Below are 20581 nucleotides of genomic sequence, written 5' to 3' on the forward strand. Positions count from 1 at the left end.
TGGGGTAGGTGGGATGGAGAGGCAAGAAAAGAGATGAGGTGATTTGGACCATATCTTATTTTGTTGTCCCCACTCAGATGACACAACCAAAATCTACCTACCCTGTTGTAATATCCTCCCAGTATCTTTGATCTAACTATACTAGCAGATGAGATTTTGAGAAATCATCTGATCTACCCTTTTACTCCAGAAGTCAACTGTGGCTGTGATTTCAGTTCTACCACACAGCTACCATCACATAAATAAGAAATATTGGCCTAACAAAAAACACACTGTGCTGGCTTTATAATTTCTAATCAACTTTTAAAAAATTATGTGAAACATCTTTTTAAATTTTATTACCAAATTTTTGTTTGAGTTATAAACATGCCATTAGATTTTGGAGAAATCTTTCATTTTGTATAAAAGGTACTGAACCTCTTGAGAAAGTTGCTGAACAAATAGAAATTATAATCAGTTTGAAATAAATATCTGTATTTCTAAGTCCATATATTTCCAAAGGTTTTATTTTTCTTTTGTGGAAATAGTGAGAGGACAGGGAAGAGTACTATTCTTTTATGGCTCTAGATCAGGGGGTTGGGATTCAAGGAAAAGCATTCCATTAAAAATAAAGTGGTATTATAATGGATTGGAAGTTAGAGCAGGAAGTACAACTGAGTTCTTGGGACCTAAACTATTTTCTGGGTAACTCTACTTTGTCCCCAACTCTCTCAAACACCATGTAATCAATGATCTTAGAGGCTCCCCATCTGCTTTATTCTTTCTCTGCATAATTCTTGGTAAGGTTCTCAGTTCCTGCTTCTTCAATTAATCAGCCACATGATTGGGTTGTGAGAGAGTTGACTCTGCCAAATCTATATGGACTAATAGCATTCTGACCAACTAATCATAGATCAGTCTTTGGTCTTGCTATTCAAAATATAGTCTGTGGACCAACAACATTAGTGCACTTTGGAGCCGACTAGAAATGCAGAATCTCTGGGTTCATCCTATATTTCCTGAATCTGAATCTGCATTTTAACAAGATCCCAGGTAATTTAAAAATATATTAAAGTTTGCAAAGTCAGTTTTCATCTGAATTCTCATTGGGAGTGCCAAGTCAGTATGAGACAGGTGTTTGTTCCTCATACAATTAACTGTATCCAAGAGGTCACCTGCTAAATAAATGGCCATACAGATGGGCTCCTTCAGCAAAATTAGGGGAAGCACTTACAGAAAAGAGATTATTACAAGGAAGTTATTCCAAAATGACTAATATAATTTCTAATGGATTCAAATAACAAGTACTAAAGTATAACAAAAACTCAACCACTCACCCTAATGGTTTAATTCTCTACTTCAATTTTTAACCTCTCAGGTGTCTCAATATCTTAAGAAAATATCTTAGGTGAAATGTTTTTCCACCTTAACCTCTTTCCTTGAGCTCATGTTCATATATGACCATTTCAGTCAATCAGCTAATTCCTGCCTAGCTGATTTGCTAAGTTGGCCAGATCTCAAATATTTTATCTAATCATGTATTGGTTTGTAAAGGATTTTATAATCATGATATCTTTCTGACCCAGAGGAATGGGCTAGCAATTCTGAAGCTACTTTAAATGTATACTAGGGTTGAACAAATCAGTAAATACAGGAGCCTTATTCCTCACTGTCTGAGAAAGAAGTTACAAATAAGCAAAGGAGGAAGGCTGGAATGAACTAACTCTTTGGTTTTCGATTGTAGTCACAAATATCAGTATGAACTCATAGCAGTGTAAATGCATGTTTATTTTAATATACATACAATACAAGGGGTTTGAGGGTAGTTCACTGGTAGAATTCTTGCCTGCCATGCAGGAGACCTGGTTCGATTCACAGTCCATGCACTTCCCCAAAAAACAAATAAACAAACAAATAAAAAATTCAACAAGTGGTGCTGCAATAACAGGATACTCACATGGAAAATAATGGAATGTGACCCCACCATACAGCATACAATAAATATATACATATATACACACACACATAATACATAGATGTAGAAACCGGCATGTGTGAATACATATGTTCTCTAATTTTATCTGCTGAGTTAACCTAGAATTAGGGAAACTGAAATAGCAATGAGCACACTTTGCACCCACGTTTTACTTTCTCCAACATAAAGCTCATTCTAGGGTTGAAGCTGAGAAAACACAAGATAAGCCTTGAGCAATGTGCAGTGCCAGAAAGTAAGGAACTCCTAAAAAAAAAAAGAAACTGTGGGTCTGCTATAAAATATAGAATCCTACCTGAAGGAGCTTTAATGGTGAAAGCTGGAAAAATTTCAGCAACAAAACAAATAATGATAGTATTGGATTTTAATACAAAAAATAAAATATATATTCATGAATCCTTACCAACATAAATAAATTATTGAATAAATAAATGAATAGGGGATAAGGGCAAATGTTGTATACTGAAGAATTCCAAATAATATAAGTGGAAGGCATGAGAGGAACATCAAATCAGCATTAGAACATCACAATAATAATTTCTCTTAGCAAGATCTACAAAAGAATGCTAAAATTAATGGGCAAAACTTTAAGGAGGAATGAAAATATTTGAATAGACTCAAAGTAACTCCCCAAAGCACTTATTAATTACTCACATGATTTAAATATGTACTCTCAAATTCTTTAATATTCCTCCTTCCAGTAAGTGGAGCTTAGTCCCCTTCCTTTAGAGTGTAGGCTAGACTTACTGACTCATTTTGAATGAGCAAAGTATGAAAGTGAAAAATAATAAACTCTACAAGTGGAGAGACCTAGAAGACACCACCTTAACCAACTGGTCTAGGTCAACATCACCAGTAATAAGTTGTATTGATATCATTTACTTACCCCTTTATGCAAACTGATGAGAAGAGCACTTCATCTCTGTGATATTCTTTCCAAAACCCCATAACTCCTGTCTAATGATGACAAAATATCAGAAAAATTCAATTTGATGGACATTGTACAAAATACATGTCCAGTGCTTTTCAAAAGTGTCAAGGACATGAAAAACTAGGAAAAACCTACAAACTGTCACAGAATGGAGGCTACCAAGGAAGCATGACTAAGTGCAGTGTGGTATCCTGAATTAGTCCTAGAACAGAAAAAGGACAAGTGTGGAAAAACTGGTGAAATCTGCAAAGTCTGCCATTATTACCATAATTGGTTAGTAATGTTGCGCCAATGTCATTTTCTTTAGCTTTGGTAAATGTAACGTGGTTATTTGAGATGTTTACATTAGAGGAATCTTGGTAAGGAGTATGTGGACATCTCTGTACAATTTTACAACTTGTGTAAATTTAAAATTGCTTTGAAAAAAGCTTAAAAATAATACCTGCATAGCAAACAACCATGATAAGCTCAGTGACATGAAACAAATAAATTTTGTTTCAGTTGACCAGACTAGACCTAGGTCATCTCAGCTGGGTTCACTGGCAAGCCTGTGATCAGCAGCCATGCAGCTGGGTTGGTCTGTTGAACTCAGCTAGACTCATCCACATGTCTAGAATGGCCTGTCTAGGGAAACAAGGGACTCTTCCACATGTCTCTTCTCATCTTGGCCATGCTATCATGGTTGTGACATAGATAAACAGTGGACAAATGAAAATACACAATGTGTTTTGATGGTAGGCTTTGTAGTCACAAAGCCAGTTCTACTTAAAGATCTGAAAATAAGTGCTTCCTCTTTTTTTTAGAGGACAGGAAAAAATCTGAAGAATGTGTACATAGGTAGGGTTAAGTAAATGAAGTGATCATTGCAATCTATCACATACAATCACGATGTATGAATTAGCCATAATATATTCTTTTCTATATGCCAAATAATGTAGGCACTGCAACTCCAATGTCCTCTTCTAGTGCTGATCAAATTGAATGTTAATATTTCTATTGTTGTTACATACTTTAAAATTTATATTAGAAAAATAAGATACTTGATTTTCTGATATGCTCTATATCATTACATAGTTTTCTACCTGAAAGCAAAACTTAAAAATAAAACAACTTGAACACAAAACAAAAGGAAATAGAATAGGTCGAGTTCAATTTAAAGACTGTCATTGTCTGTTTTGTTTGCACGTATCTTTTCTTAACCAAATCTACATCGTTAAAAGAACATAGTAATACAATTTTACTTTTATGCAGTTTCAAATCTAATCTATTATAATTCAGAGTAGAGGTATTTAATGACTTTTTAAATTTTTAAAACGTCATTTCAAGTAACTATTGTGCATCTCCTTCAATAGGACTAGTGGAACTTCCATCCACATATACTCTTTCTACCCCATTTTTTGCCCTCATTTATACTAAATAAATAAATACATATCTGACATGGTGTGTGGTTTTTTGAATCAGCACAATTCAATTAACCTTTATAATTTGCCACTTATAGTTATGTCTTAAGAACACACCCCACCCCATTCTAACTGAAGTCCATTTAAGTGCCTTTCTAAGAGTTGCTTTGAAAATGTGACAGGAAAGAAGAGAAAGGTTTCAGAACTGCCTGTCACACTGTCAGTTGCTATTTCACAAATGAATCTTGAAACAGAACATGACTGGCATAAAAAGCAAAATAATCAAATGCTCCAAATTATTTACATGTGTTTCACCTGACTCTTTTCTTGAACTTCAAAAATATACCACAGTGATAAAATCGGTTTTGTTAAATGTGCCATGCAATTGGGTCAGTGTTCCTATTTGGGTCAGATGTGACCTTGCAAACTGTTAAGAATACTGTAGTCATGTGGTTTATGAATAAAAACACATTTTATATACACATACACACTCATGGCATATACACCCGGGTATAACATATGACTATCAACGCAGGGCAATGTCATCATATATATAGGGGTCAAAGTGAGATACCTTGTATGGTATCCTCCCATTGTTGAAATCCAAATAACTGTAGATTTGTGGGGAATATTTCAGTAATGATCTAAAATATATCTTTTTGAATCTATGAAACTTTCTGTCTAATCATCGTCCCCTACATAAAAGTTATATCAATTATACATACAAAGGGTTGTGCCTATAAACAGATGTTTTCTATACAGAAATATAATAAGCATAGGAGTATTCAATCCATTCATATTTATTCATAACATTATGTGCCAGATTGGTTCTAGTTGTTGGGAACACAGAAATGATGGCAAAAAGTATGTGTTCTTTGGGAGCAAACATGGAATAATAAGGGGTTTAAAGAAAATAATATAGCATATTAAAATAAATTTATTTGGGCAGTGGAGGGGCAGGTTAATTTATAGAAAGCTGCAAGGGAAGGCTCAACCTGGGAGGTGATGTTTAAACTTAATCCCACTAAGTACATGGAGATAGTAATGCAAATTGTAGGCAGAGGGATCAGTAGGAGCAAGGTTCCTAAAGCCTAAAGAGCATGCTGTGTTGGAAGAATAGAATGAAGACCACAGTGGCTGAGGCATAACGAAAGAGATAGAAATAAAAGCTAAGACTAGAGTTGTAGGTAACAGATGTATCTCTGTAACAGGTATGTTTTTGCAGGACATGGTCAGTAGCTTGGATTTTATGTTTACTGCAATGGAATCCCATTGGAAGATTTAACACAAGGAATGGCATGATATGACTTCTTTTAGGGAGAAATTTGAAAGGAACAAGAATGGAACAGAAAGGCAAGAGAGTTGAGTAGACACATGACAAATTACTTCTTTGAAAGACAAAGTGTGTAAATCGATTGTCACAAGAGAAGATGTTGGTTAAAAGAATTGGGAACCTCATGAGCATGTGCTTAGCTAATCAATGAAAGTAGACCAGCAAAAGGGCTTTTTTTTGGCTGTACAGAGTCATAGACCAAATTGCTTTCCTAATTTAACTCAGAGTAAAAGGTTTTTTAAATAAAGAAGTAGTAAGCACCAAAACACAGCAAATTATTCACTGTACATCATTTCCATAATTAAAGAAGTAGTTCTAGCATATAACTTCTGTTGTCTGACAGTGTGGATCCATATTTTATTGAATGGAGTGTTCTGTGATATTTAAAGTAGTATTAAACCACTGCAGTCATCCCAGATCAATGCTTCTTCTCAGGCTGGTTTATCTGTGCCCTGGGCTGTTACAACTAACTCCTCCATAATAACCAACTGTGCCAAATACAATTCTTCTTAATGTAAGTAATGTGTTTTTGGTGCTTGGCATAAATAATACACTTCATATGCTTAGAGGTCATTGAAGAAAATAATAAGACCGCAATGCCAAAGACATAGCTTGTATCTCTCTTGTCTTTCTTTAATAACAGAGTGGGGTATTTACATGACAAAAGAGCTTTGTGAGATAATATAATGAATATCAAAGTATTTCATATGATTTCATCACTGCTTATAAATATATATGTGTCTTTTGGGATTCTTGGCCCAGATAAGAAAACTGAATAATCAGCAAAAGTATTAATTTGCAACCACATCACTGTTCTTATAATGTACCCACAATTAATTAAGATTTGTTTGATTAATCCAGGTTCTTTTTAAATATCTTAAAAGATCACAAGCCATAACAATTAGTTTGAAGTTAACAATAATTACTGTTTCCTATGAAGATGCTTCTACAAACATTGACTATATGCCCAATATATGTATTATTCACTGCTCTATCAATGTTTATGTTGAAAACAAGAACGTAGATCTGGGACATACCCAGGGCAAGTGAAGATCAGCCTAATTACAGTCTGGCAGTATGCATGGAGATTAATGGAAGTTAGACAGAAGAGATCCAAGGCTTAAGATTGGTTTCACAGGTCAGTTGTGATCTAGTGGACAGTAAAGGGTAGTTACAGTCAAAAGGACAATGTCATGGGCACATGCTGTGTCAAGCACTGGGATTATGACCCTTGAAAACTCAGGACTGGACATTTCAGAACCATGGGTAATACCTCCAACCTTGCAACAAAGATCTTACTGAGGCACCCAATCTACAAAAGCAAAAGCCTGCATTGCTGGCTGCTCTTCATAAGGGAATTTTATGGCTTACAGTGATATGTTCCTAATATTTCAAATTTTCTTACATGTCACAGAAGCTTATATTGTCCCTACATTAGAGAGGAGAGTCATTTCAAATAGCCTGACTAGGGTCTCCACAATTAAGTCCAAATGTACACTAGACTCACAAGTTTCCCATGAGGCCTCTTAGTTTTCTTGTCTTCAAATGATGCAGAGTCCCCACAGCTACTGGACAATGGACCAAGAGCTGAAACAGGTATTGATCTCATGCAGTGAACCATAACAAATGGTGCAATATAAATGTAATGCCTTGAAAATACCTAGAATGAATGGTTTTTTCAGTTATACAATGCCCTCATTGCAATACTCTATAAAGAAATTTTAAAAGGAGATTTTATGTCTGTTTTACAGATATAAAATGAGTATGCTGTGAGGTTCAGTTACTTTTCCCAAATCTCATGACAGTGAGGGCAGAATCAGAACCAAATATCAGAGTTATGTTCCTCTAAGTCTCCCATATTGTGGGAGCTTAAAATTCAGTTTAGATTAATATGCACCATGGTAGATATTTTAAATATACCCAAATTAAATTTATAGTTTAATTATGGAACTTAAATATCTTTAATTTTCTAGAATTTTCCTTTTTCCTGGGTATCTTAATATCATATTCTTAAGGATATTTGCATATATTCTGTCCAGTAGACCCTCAGTGGTCTCTCTCCTAAGAACTGTCAACAACCCAAACTCAGGGACCACAATAAAAAGAAAAAAATACTCAAACTTTCTGCAGCACAGAAGGGCAAGTTGCAAACCCCACCCAAAGACTCATGTTCCATTTCTGGAATTAGAATCATTGCAGATGCCTCTCAGGGACTGGATTTCCCAGGCTACATACATCTACCTGGGGCCAGTGACTATTTCTCACAATGACATATAAGTGGAGATGTTGTGTATACCAATTCCTATCCAAAATAGCTAGGAATTGTCTGGTTTTTTCTCCACCAGTCTCTTTTCCAATGCCAACTACCTAGAGGAGAGCAGATCATTGAGATGTAGAGTACTTAGGTGCCTTAATGATCACATGTATGGCCATGTGACCAGGAATATCTGTGCTTGATTATGAAGTGATCAAAAAATAATCATTCATTCTCTTGAGCAACTGAGACTTGATCAGAGCAGCTACCATCACCTTAATTAAAAAGAAGTTTCTAAAATTCTTCTTTTAGTACAGCAGCTCCCAACAAGAGGTGATTTTCTCTTCTAGAGGAAAGTTAGCAATGGCTGAAGACAGGTTTGACTGTCACAATGCAGGGATGAGGGGTGGGGAGTGGTGGGGGGTAGTTGCAGAGGTTATGTATCAGGAATCTAGTAGGCAAAGGCCAGAGATGCTATTAATTATCCTACAACACACATGACAGCCCAGATTCCCCTCCCTTCTACAACAATTAATTAATCTGCCTCAAATGTTAATAGTGACAATGTTGAGAAACCCTATTCTAGTAATAAAAGACAAAACAGGAGATCAGGGAGTGCAGGAGAATATACAAGAGGGAGAGTAATATGAATAAGCATATTAAATCTTTCTGTGTGTCTGAATTTGTTTCATTTTTTGAAATAAAGGAGATTTTAATTACCATACCTAAGATCAGATGTTACCTAATCTCATTAAGGGCATTTGCTCTTTCTCCTCCTTTTTGCCACTAGCTTTCACTAACACCACCTCCATGTCCTCAACCTCCCATTTCACCACTAGTGTCAAATTTGAGTCTAATGACAATGATGATCAGAACAGGCAACTCACAAACAAGCCAGTAGTTCCAGAGACTTTATTCATTGCTTGCCGATGCACTGCCATTCTGGAGCACCATCTGTTCTGGAACTTTACAGAAGTCTTGTATCTCTGTACACAAAACATTTGTGAAAAATAGAACAAGGTGTGGTCATATTTGGTGGGTAGATTAACTAACATTTCTTGCTAACTGCCATCCCAGTAGGCTATTGTTTCAACATTTGAAAGTATGTGCAATGCAGACCAAAATTCGGTGGGCCTTCATATATAACTTTTAGATTTGTCTTCCTAAACATATATGGCCCCACTTAAAATTATTGAATTAACTAATTTATAATATTTATTAATTACTTATCTCAAACCATTTCTGTTTTCTTTGCTTAAAGGGTCAGGATTTAACAAAAAACATTACAGATGACATATTATTACAAGCCCAATATAAATAGCTATGATTTTGCAAAATGAGGGTCACCAAAAGGGGGAAGAGTGAAATGAGACAGTGTCAATGGCTGAGAAATTCCAAACAGAATCAAGAGGTTATCTTGGAGGTTATTCTTATGCATCAAGTAGATGTCATCTTGTTATTCAAGATGTAATGGAGAGGCTGGAGGGAAGTGCCTGAAAATGTACAGCTGTGTTCCAGTAGCCAAGTTTCTTGAGCATGATTGTATAATGATATAGCTTTCACAATGTGACTGTGTGATTGTGAAAGCCTTGTGTCTGATGCTCCTTTTATCTACCTTGTCAACAAAGGAGTAGAACATATGGAATAAAAATAAATAATAGGGAGCACAAATGCTAAAATAAATTTAGTTAGAAATGCTAGTGATCAATGAAAGCAAGGGGTAAGGGGTATGGTAGGTATAATCTTTTTTTTTCTTTCCTGTGTTCATTTTATTTCTTTTTCTATTGTCCTTTTATTTCTTTTTCTAAATTAATGCAAATGTTCTAAGAAATGATGAATATGCAACTTAGTGATGATATCATAAATTACTGATTATATATATTGATGTTTTATTTGGTTTCTTAATTTTTTAATTAATAAATTTTAAAAAAAAATGCATTTGTTGTTATGTTTTTTTAAAGAATGAAGTTAAAAAAATGATCATGGTGTTGAATACACAACTATGTGAGCCATTGATTGTATACAGTAGATATAGTATATGTGTGTGAAGGTTTTTCAATATATATATATACATAAATAAATAAACAGAAGATGCTGCTACAAAAAAAAATGAGGGTCACTTTCCTTTGACAGTATGAAGACTGCCCCACACTCTCCTAGAATTGTTTTGTGGCTTTTTACATAAAACTTAGAGCAAGGAATATTAGGTACCTTGACAGGAACTTAGATATTTACTAAAGGCATGATAAAGCAAGAAAATAATAGAGATTTCAAGAACTGCAATTCATTCCAAATAGGTGTTCTGGACAAACAAACCACAATTATTTTCTGAGATGCATTATTTCAAAGTGGAGTACTCAAAAAAGAAATATTCATTAATAAGTTTGGATAAATAATGAAAGGATAAGTTGAACAGATTCTCTCTCTTTATTCTCACCCCATAAATAGTACACTTAGGTCAGAAAGATATTCACTAGCAAATAATTTGACGCTAATAGTGTGTTTTCAACTGGACACAAAATTTTTCTCTTATACTTTCTGAATATTTATAGTAAAGTGGCAACTTTTCTAGAACATAGAAACCAAAGTTCATGAACTTTTGTAGCCCCCCTAGGGTTTGCTGCCTTTCTGGCATTTTTGGAGGTGAGCTTGAGGGCTAAATTTGAAAGAAAGAGGATGACAAAGCATAACAGGCTAATAACTGATTACACTCTGGATGCAGGCAAGCAATTCTCTTACTCTACATGAGGGGGATGGGAAGTGTGCAATGACTAGCAAAACAGAGAGTAGCATAGAAATGAGAGCGGACAGCTACAAGTAAGTACAATAACAATTTTGCTGAGTTGCAGTAGGGGGTTAGAGGGAAGAGGTAAGTAACAGAGGGAGCCAAAAATAAATTAATATGTACTCAGGAATCCTTAAGTATTCTAGCTGCAAATGAAGTGCCTTTATTGACATATCAGTTACTGGGGAAAATGATGTCTTTCTTATACCTGCTATTTCTAGGTTAAACACTGCAACAAGACCATTATAATGACAGGATCTCTACCAGAATCAAAACATACTGAACCCAAACCAAGAACCAATGCAGTCTCACTTCTTACCTTAAGCACTAAAAACCAGCTCTCCAAAGAATATACTGTTTTGATTTTGAACAAGTCACCTCCTGTTCTGTTGCTTTATCAATGACCCTTATCTAGTCTCTTTCTCTTCTCCAAAGGGTATTACAAACTGTCAATAAAGACACAGATAAGTAGGAGACAGACAGACAAAGAGATAGATAGATATAGATAGATAGATATAGATAGCAAAATAGACAGACAGACGGATAAAATACACTTAGTTACCTAATATTTGTATATAATTTCATAAAAGGTACATAGTAGGTAAATAGCTACTTTATGTAACTGAGAAATTAAGATTTAAGGAATGATGTTGATTACTGAATAATTATATAGGTATTCCTTTTTGCTTGCTGGTATATTGGAGTAGACAAAGGAAAATACCTGAAATCTCTAAATTACAATCCAGCTGCCCTGATCTCTGATATTGTATAGCCTTTATCTTCTGCCCCTGTGATTGTTAAAATCTTCTAACTAACCTTCATTTGTACCTAGTTACCCAGTTTTTCAACTTCAGAGTCTTGTAATCACTAAGGGAAACCACTAACATTTATTAACAAAAGTTCTGGGGTCAATCCAGAACTAACCCACCCCAAGTCCAAGGTACCATGATAGCTGAGACTGGCTCTAACCAGAGTGGGCCTGCCTGAAATTGTGCAGAAGTTCAGACTTTAACCTATAAATCCTCTATACCTCATTCTGCCATTTTCTTACATTTTATGACTAAGTATATAATCAATATGCATATGCCCATTAATTAGATCACTTTTAATTACATTGTCTGGGGCTACTGTGTTCATTATCCTAAACTCTGTTCATTTTTTCCTCTAATGAAACTATCTGAATTACTGCATTTTGGGAAGACAGATTTTGAGCCACTAGGCCATCTGTTCTCCTACTACACACCTAGTAATAAACTCTTTCTCTCTTTGAAACCCACATGTCTGAGAAATTGGTTCTTGAGCATGCCAGGAAAAAGAAACCATGGCCTCTGTTCAGTAACACTTATGTAGTATAAACCCTCAGCTTGTAGACTTTTCTCTGCATTCATATAGACCACTAAACTAGACCATGGTCTTAATTTATCATTTTAATTAACTAATTTATTCATTCCATTATTTTTTATTGAAACTGCATCCAAGAAACTATTCAAGCTGTTGGAAATACAAAGAAGAATAAGGATGGCTCCCAAGGAGTTCATGATTTAGGCAGTCATACATACTCTTGTAAAGTTTCATGGTAAATGTATTGACAGAGGTATATACTATAGAACTAATAGTGGTACAATGGAGGAAATGATCAATTTTGCTCAGATGGATCAAACTTTACAGATAAGACTGAACTGAATCTTCAAGAATGTTCAGGAGTTCTCCACTCAGATAAAAGAAAAACTCAGGCTAGGTATATATATTATTATATCATATTACATCAGCTTGGGTTTTCTAGAAACACAGCCCAAGGCAAAAGTTTATATGATGACTTTGCTTGCGAGAGAAATCCCACATAAGAGAGAAGGAAGGAAATGGGGAGTGAGGTATTGGAGGTTGAAAGCAAATAGGAGAGAAATCATTAAAGAACTGGCCACTCCTTGAAATGAAGGACAGTTGATTATACTTGATTTCAGAGGACAGTCTTCGGAGAACCTTTTATGCTATGGCATTTCAAGACTGTCTGTCCAGATGAATAAGGACTAGGAATGTTTTCACCATCTCCTACCTCCCATTAGTGAAAATTTCAACTTTAGGGTTGCCCATGCACATGTGCTAAGTGGGCTTTATGTCATTTTATGTCCCACAGGCTAACAGAAGTTCCAGTGGAGAGGCAAAGGGTACAGGGTGTGGGCATGAGACAAATGAAGACAAATCATTTGAAATTAATCATCTCAGCACCTGGAGTAAAATAAGTTGCTAAAGACCAGGGGCAAATGCAGCCACACTAACTTTAAGTGGCAATTAAAAGGGATCGAGTACATTCTATTCCTTGAACCACCCAAATCCACTCATGTATTTCCATTTTATCCAGCCCCCACATTACAATATAGTCCTCCATTTCTGTGAAAATAAGATGTCTCTCTTCTTCTACAAAGGAGGAAGTAAAATGATAGAACCACAATGTCTTAGAAGACATCAGGCAAGAGGATGAAATAAACCACAGACAGTTGTGACTGGTCTACCATATTCCTCTCAATCTGGAGGACCATTTTGTTTTAGATACCCTGGTGTCAGCATCAGACCAGACTCCATAATGACCAGTCTTGAAAAGTCTAACTATGCCCCATCCCAGCACACTGTAACCCTGAAAAAAAGTCACAGACACCCTTGGAAACAAAACAAAAAGTTATTTACCATAAATATTTGTAACGAGGTGGAGGGTTTTGGGTCTCCTTCAATCAATGGATCTTGGATCTCTGAACTGATTTAGATCTTGAAACTGGAAGGACATGAGCCTCTATTCCAGTGCCTGATATCACTTTCTTGATTTCTACACATGAAGTGATAATCTATTCTGTCATCAGTCCTTCTCACCTATAGGATTGTCATGATCTATCTGTCACAGATTTCTATGGGGCCAGCCATCCTGAATACCATTCTGGATTGATGCCAATTATAATAATTATATCTACCTTACATCTGAAAATTGAGGGATGACACCTGGCCTCTCTCTTTCTGGAATACCATACTCACCATTTATATTAAGAAATGTAGTTTCATGACAGCATTTCACACCATACTGCCTACAGATAGTTGACACATCCAACTTCTTAAAGGCACCACTGACCACCATCCCTTCTACTGACTAGTGTATTCCCTATCACCTTAAAGTGGAATGCACATCCTTTAGAACTTTCTATGATTGATCTAATAATTGGGGGGCAAAGCTGGACTTTTAGGTCTGTGAGATGGCTACACCATAAAGATTAGTGACTCAGTTTCCAAATATTTTAAATATGTTTCTAAACATTGAAACACTTTAAAATGATATCTTAAATACAGACACTGACTAAGAAACTAACCCAAAAACTTAAAGATGCCAGACTAAGACCTAGGGACTGATGTTCTTGTTTTCTATTCTCCTCTAACTGTCCAAATTTATAAATATCCTCTTCTTTCTTGAAATCCTTTCTAACTTCTAGAAATAAAGTATAGTTTTCTTCATTGCCATACAATCCATACTCCCTGCATAAAACTTGTGTTTGGGACCACTTTACCAACCAAAACCACCCCTAGCCTCACCCCAGACATCACCTCTGCTTCATTTAAACCAAGAAGATAAAAACGGCTTCAGTGACTACTTGGATTAAAATTTTAATTTACACTTTTTACTTGTTTTATGAATTGTCCTTTAACAGCAGTCATCCATGCAAAAATTTTATTGTCCATTGGCTATATTGTCCAGTTATAATATTTTTCCAAGTTATGTTTCAAAATTAGGGTTTCTATACAGAATGTCTTTTTAGCAAGGTTTTGTGCTAAATATACTCTCATCCCCTAGTTCAGTTAAAAATGCTCAAGACTATCTAATTGATTAAAGCCTTATCTCTGCTTGACGTGGTTATTTCTCATTACAATAATAGTAGACCAGAAAGATGAACTGTCTTGTTGGCAAGATGGGGTGAAAATGAGGTGGGCTTGGTGAAGAAGCAGTTGGGGAATTAACTGGGTATCATATGAGAGAGCATTTAGAGTCATTACAAAATTTCCATAAACAGCTAATGCAAACACAATAACTACCATTTCCACCAGTAAATGTATTGCCTCATGATAGATTCCTTGAATATTTAAAATAAAAACTATGTGTTGCTCCTAGATCACTGTGGTTCTAAATGTTAAGTTTATTGCAACTTTTTCTTCTTCTCAAGAGAAGATAATTCTGATTTTTGAATATTTTATAGAATGTTAAATATTAAGATACATCTTCTAACATTAGCCATTGCCAAGTGAGGTAACTTCTACAGAATTTAATTTTTAATGTACATTTACAACATTTAACTTTATACTGTGATTTTCTTCTTGCATGTCTGGCACTATGGTACAAATGTGCTGTATGTGATCAAGATATTTAAAAAGAATACAAATTTCATTAAGCATACAACTCCTCAGGAGTGGTGGCAAAAATAACATTGGAACTTCAAAGCCTCCAGGAGAAAAAAAGAGAGAATTTACCTTATGTCTACAGATAAGGATTTAATTAAATCGTGAGTGAAAGTATAGATCACACATTTAATTAACCACTTTCAATGACATCAGAGATATTAGGCATCAAACAACCAAAACTCAAAAGTGATAACTGACACTACATCATAATTTTCCTGCTACATCATAATTTTCCAACACTTCAGAAAATGCCCTGAGAATTAAGATTCCAGTTTTCAAGTAAATATAGTTTCTGTAACTTGTTAAGAAGTATTTTTTCTTTGTCTTTTTTTAGGAAATTTTTACCAAATGTATGTAAAGAATGTTCATTTCTATGGATTTAAAAGGGTCATGCCATTTATTCAACCAACAAATATTTGTTAACCCCCAAATAGATGCAAGGCATTCATATTGTCTACTGCTGAATGACAAATGACCATAATCTTAATAGCTTAAAACAACACATGCTTATCATCTCACAGTATCCTTGGGTCAGAAATCCTGTGATTTCTCTCACAAGGCTGTGTTCAAGTGTGGGCCAGGGCTGAGTTCTCATCTGAAGTTTGACAAGGGAAGGATCTGCTTCAAAGCTCACGTGACTGCCAGCAGGATTCAGATCCTTGCAGGCTATCGGATGCAGTCTGAGCTCCTTGCTGCCTGTCAGCAGGAGAGTCCCCTTATTCCCTTTCCTATGGGCCACTCTATGTGCCAGTTTGTTTCATTAAAACCAATAAGGGATAGAGTTGACAGAGCCTGCTAGTAAGACAGAGAGTACAATCTTTTATAATATAAACATGGAAGTGCCATCCCATCACTTTTGTCATATTCTACTGTTTAGATGTAAGTCACAGGCCTTGTCCACAACCAAGAGGAGGGGATTATACAAAGACATCAATATAATGAGGCAGGGATCATTTGGGGACCAGCTCAGAGTCTGTCCACAACAGCATTATTCCAGATGATGGGAATAAAGTGGTGAACAAGACAACAAGATACCTCTTTTTGGTCAAATATTAAGTGCAACAAAGAATGTTATTGACACATTGATAGGCTTTCTTTATTGTGTATCATTTCTTGTTGACAGCAATTTTATATGTATTGTTGGCCCTGATGGCTAAATTTGTATGATAAACAAAAAAAGGTGGAGAAAATTAACTCTGAGGATATGACAGTCCTGAAACACGAAGTAATGAGATTCCATTTAGGCCTGGGACTAGTGGAAATAGAAAGAAACTGCCAAATACAAAAGATACCCATGATGGCCTGGCTAGAAAAGGGAGAATAAAAAAGAGGGAGGTAACAAGGATAGCTTCAAAGCCTAAGCAATTGGAAGAATAATGATATCCATAAAAATACTCAAAAGTGAAACTTTTGGGGATGAAACATAATGAGAATTTTAGATATAATAAGATGAAGGCTGAATAAAATCATCAGGTGGAAATGTCCTCCAAGAACTAACAAAGGAAGAACCTATGTTTCAAAGAGAAATCAAAATTGCAGTAATAGAAAACTGCCCTGCAATAATAGTTTTGCTTTGGTTGAGTGAAAAAATATGCTCCATCAAACTTAAGGAGTATGTCAAGGGGAAATGACATTTGTTATAAGAAGATTGATCTTGGTTTTATTTCAAAAGTGAAACATGAAAAACCTATGATCTTGAGATCTTCTTCTATACACTGTTTCTTTCCACCTCTGGGTCTTTGTATCTGCTGCTTTCTATTAACACACATTTTCCTTCTCCTCACATGCCTAAATACTTAGTATGTTTACAGTACCTTAGTTCTAGCTCTGATTCTAATTATCAGTCATGAAACACAGGCAAATTGCTATACCCCTCTAAGTCTAATATTATTTCTATGAATGCAAATAATCATATGGGTCCCACCCACCCAGCTTACTGAGTTTGGAATAATGCAAAAACCTAATGATATGAGTAGCTGTAATAATTAAATTTGACTTATCACTATTATCACTAAAGATTCTGATGACTATGCTATTCCATATATTCCTTTTCATATTTGTCATATATATTATAAACTATACTGGTGCTTATACTGTTTCTAATTAACCTACTTCGGGTTAGAATGGTTAGAAAATTTTAATGTAAAGAACACGTGTATGTCACCTTTTAAGTCCCATAGCAGTCTGAAAACTTTAGGATGCAGTATATGCAGTACATATTTAATAATTTGATTTTATATAACATATTTGTTTTGTTTCTTCTATATCTGACTCCATTATAATATAAACCCCATAAAGGAAAAGTTGTGTTTTTTTTTATCCATTTTATTCATTTTATATTCCCTCTCCCTAAAAAGATATTTGGCACATGCTAAGCATTCAGCAAATTATTATTGAATAGTTAGAGGAATCAATTCATTTCTTCATTCACTTGGGTTAGGTTAATGAAAGGAAATATTATTCAGACAGCTGAGATAACCATACACTGATTTCATTGTCTTGGTAACTCAGACAAAACTATATTTTTTGTTTTCTGTTATCTAGAATATCTGATGCATAAAGATTCAGCCTAAAATGAGAAGTAGGATTTGGGGGAAAAAAGATATTTGAGCCTCTATGAAAAACAGAGTTAGTAAGAACCTTTGTGTCACAGGTGGTGGTATTTTTCTTTTGTTTTTATAACTTTGCTGTTATCAACTTTCCTTCTGTTTCCGTGGGATATTTCGAAGCAGCAGAATATTGTGACAGATGGAAAATCCTGGTCTAGCCCCAGCTCATTATTGGGATCACTGTATGGTAAAGATGGGACCCAGACACAGCTGGGAAGTCTAGTTAGAGAATCTGCAGAGGGGGTCCAGAATGCAGCTAGGTGGTTGTTCTGGATAGAACTGCAACTCAGACTCCTGGCATCAGGCTGAAAAGGAGTTACAGCTGGATCTCAGGAGGGTCTGTAAACAAAGCTCAAGCAAAAAATGAGGTTGAGTAAACTGAGCCCTGGAAGAGAAGGTGGGAGTTACATTGGCTATACCCTCCAGTCATGGATATCTGTAACCTGAGAGGAAAGAGGATATTGTTTGGGAGACCAGGAAATCAGCTGAGACCATTCCGAAGGTCCCCAAGTCTTTCATCCTCCATGACTTCAAGTAAGTCATATTTTTTACCCCTAACACTCAGCAACCATCTTGAAAATATGCTTCAGTTTTGAGGAAGAATTAAAATCTGAAATCCTGAGTTCTCCTTTCTAATAATGTTAACAAACTACATAAATTGTTGGAGTAGATGAAATGTTGGATCAGATGCTTCAAATTTGAAGCAGGAAATGACTAAAAGACTGACCCCTCACCCCACCCTAACTAAACAATGGATTTTTGTTGAGAGAGAATGCAGATTAGTTATACAGAAAGTAAAGAAGCTACAAGTTCTCCAAGCATCTTAGCTATAGTATAAGCCAAATTTAAGGACTTAGGTATGTGTGTTTTAGCTACAAAGATAAAGAACGTCAAGAGGTTGTCTTATTTCCTCTCTAGTCATCTACATTTTAAGATCACAAAAAAAGTGTCTTGTGAAATATTTCACTATTCAAAAGTGGAATGTAAGGTCACAGCTGGATTGATCTGAAGAATCCCAGGATGTTCCTTCTTCTTTCCTTTATTTCTCCTCTTACCTTTGAGCCAAATTTGCATGGGCAGAACTTTCATCTCTTAAGTTTGTGCCCTTAATATTACATAGAAGAAAAATGAACTAAGAATGACTGAGAATACATTCTAAACTCTGTCCTGTAATTTAAATAGAGAGGCAGAATAGCCAGTTATTTATGAAGTCCTTACTTCGTGCTGTACATTGTATACTAACGTATGTTATCTTGTTTAATCTTCACATTCCAGAACAACCCATAAGGTATTTATCTCTATTTTATAGATGAGGAAGCTTGGGATCAGAGAAGATAAATAACTTACCCAAAAGCACAAGAACATCAAAGCAGAAATAAAAAACACACATCTTATCATTCCAAAAATTGCATCCTTTCCATTGATGCAATGGGTCTTGCAGAATCATTTAAAACTAAGACTGCTCCTAAAATGTAGATCTTCAGAACTACTTATCAGTATAACAGACAAAAGTCTGAATGAACATAAAATCAAAACTCTTTAAGTAAGGCATCTCAGGAAAAGGGCCACCGAAATGAGGGGAGAATTGTGGCAATACTGAAAAACTGATGTCACTTTCAAATGTCATATTGTACTGGGCCAGTCTAAAGTGCTAAAAATAGTGCCAAGAATCCAATAAGTGCTGCATAAATATTTGTTAATTAAATCGATTTCCCTTCTCTGGTGTCTCTGCTTACCCAACTCCACTATTATCCTGCCCAAATTTCACATACAGTTCTGCTTTCTCACCAGAGTTGATTTTAAGAGGGCTGACACCAACTTATGTAAATGAAAATTGTTGTATAGTTTACATTCCAGTTCCTGATTCTGGACCCTTGCCCAGTTGGTTCTGCCTTTCACAAGGTGAATGTCTCCTGAGGGATATATTTTTCACCTGCCCTCAGTCATGATGATAAAATTTGGATAATTAGACAGATGCATGTTAATCTAGAATAGATACTATGGAAATACTTTCCTTGGAAGAGTTTAAGTTCAAGCCATTTTATTTTTCTGAAAATTTTCATGTGTAAAAATATTGTGCTGAATACCCTAGTACTGCAAGGAAAGTGCACAACTAGCCTCAGGCAACTAAGTTCACGGAAGGATGCACAGCAACTGGAAACAATTTTTAAAATATGGTAAAGTAAAGGAATGGGTTTATAATAAACCTACACCAATGTTTTCTTTGTGGAATAGTTCTGGTTAGATGCAAGGCAGTAGAGAAGTTGTTATAAGTAGTCACAAATGGGGTTTGCCTTGGATTCCTTCAGGTTCCTTTATAATAACTCTCTCCTTCATCTTTGATCCATCTTTTTAATATACCTTTGTCCCAGGACCTGAATCAAACTTCATCTTCCTTAGGTGTTACCTAAAAAGACTTAAAGGGTTAACCCCTTGGGAATATTTGCCCACTGAAGAAGCCACTCAAAGAGAGTCAAGTGTTTCTATGATCCAAAAGGGTGAATCAGTTTAATAGGATTTTTGGTGGTTTTAATTCAGGGAGAGATATTGTAGGGGAAAGGACAGCATGATTGAGGGAAGTTCAATTTATCAGATTTGAGGAAGATGACTTGAATAGGAAATCTTAGAAAACAGGCTCTGGACCTAAACAGAATAGAGTTCAAATCCTGTCTTCAGCACTTACTGGCTGTACAACTTTGTGCAATGCCAATATATGTGTGAAAATAGTCCAGAATACAGTCCAGAATACAGTTGACACTTTTATATGTTAGCAATAATTCTTATGCTATGTGATTAAATGATATCATTAAGAAAGGCAACGTGTCTAGCACACGGTTCTTGTTCAGTAAATGTTAGATAAGTCAGA

At 35.4% G+C, this 20581-nt stretch overlaps 1 long non-coding RNA gene across 1 annotated transcript in view; it reads right to left on the reverse strand.

Moving 5' to 3' along the window:
• Positions 1 to 2914: 2914 nt before the first annotated feature.
• The window catches only part of LOC143686165 (uncharacterized), an 80964-nt gene continuing 63297 nt past the window's right edge, over positions 2915 to 20581 (reverse strand). The window contains exons 2-3 of the long non-coding RNA XR_013176946.1: positions 8778 to 8876; positions 2915 to 2929 (exon numbers count right to left, since the gene is read on the reverse strand). This is a non-coding gene — a long non-coding RNA (uncharacterized LOC143686165). The remainder of the gene's footprint in view (positions 2930 to 8777; positions 8877 to 20581) is intronic.

The sequence above is a fragment of the Tamandua tetradactyla genome, chromosome 6, assembly GCF_023851605.1.
Source record: "Tamandua tetradactyla isolate mTamTet1 chromosome 6, mTamTet1.pri, whole genome shotgun sequence".
Classification (NCBI taxonomy): Eukaryota; Metazoa; Chordata; class Mammalia; order Pilosa; family Myrmecophagidae; genus Tamandua; species Tamandua tetradactyla.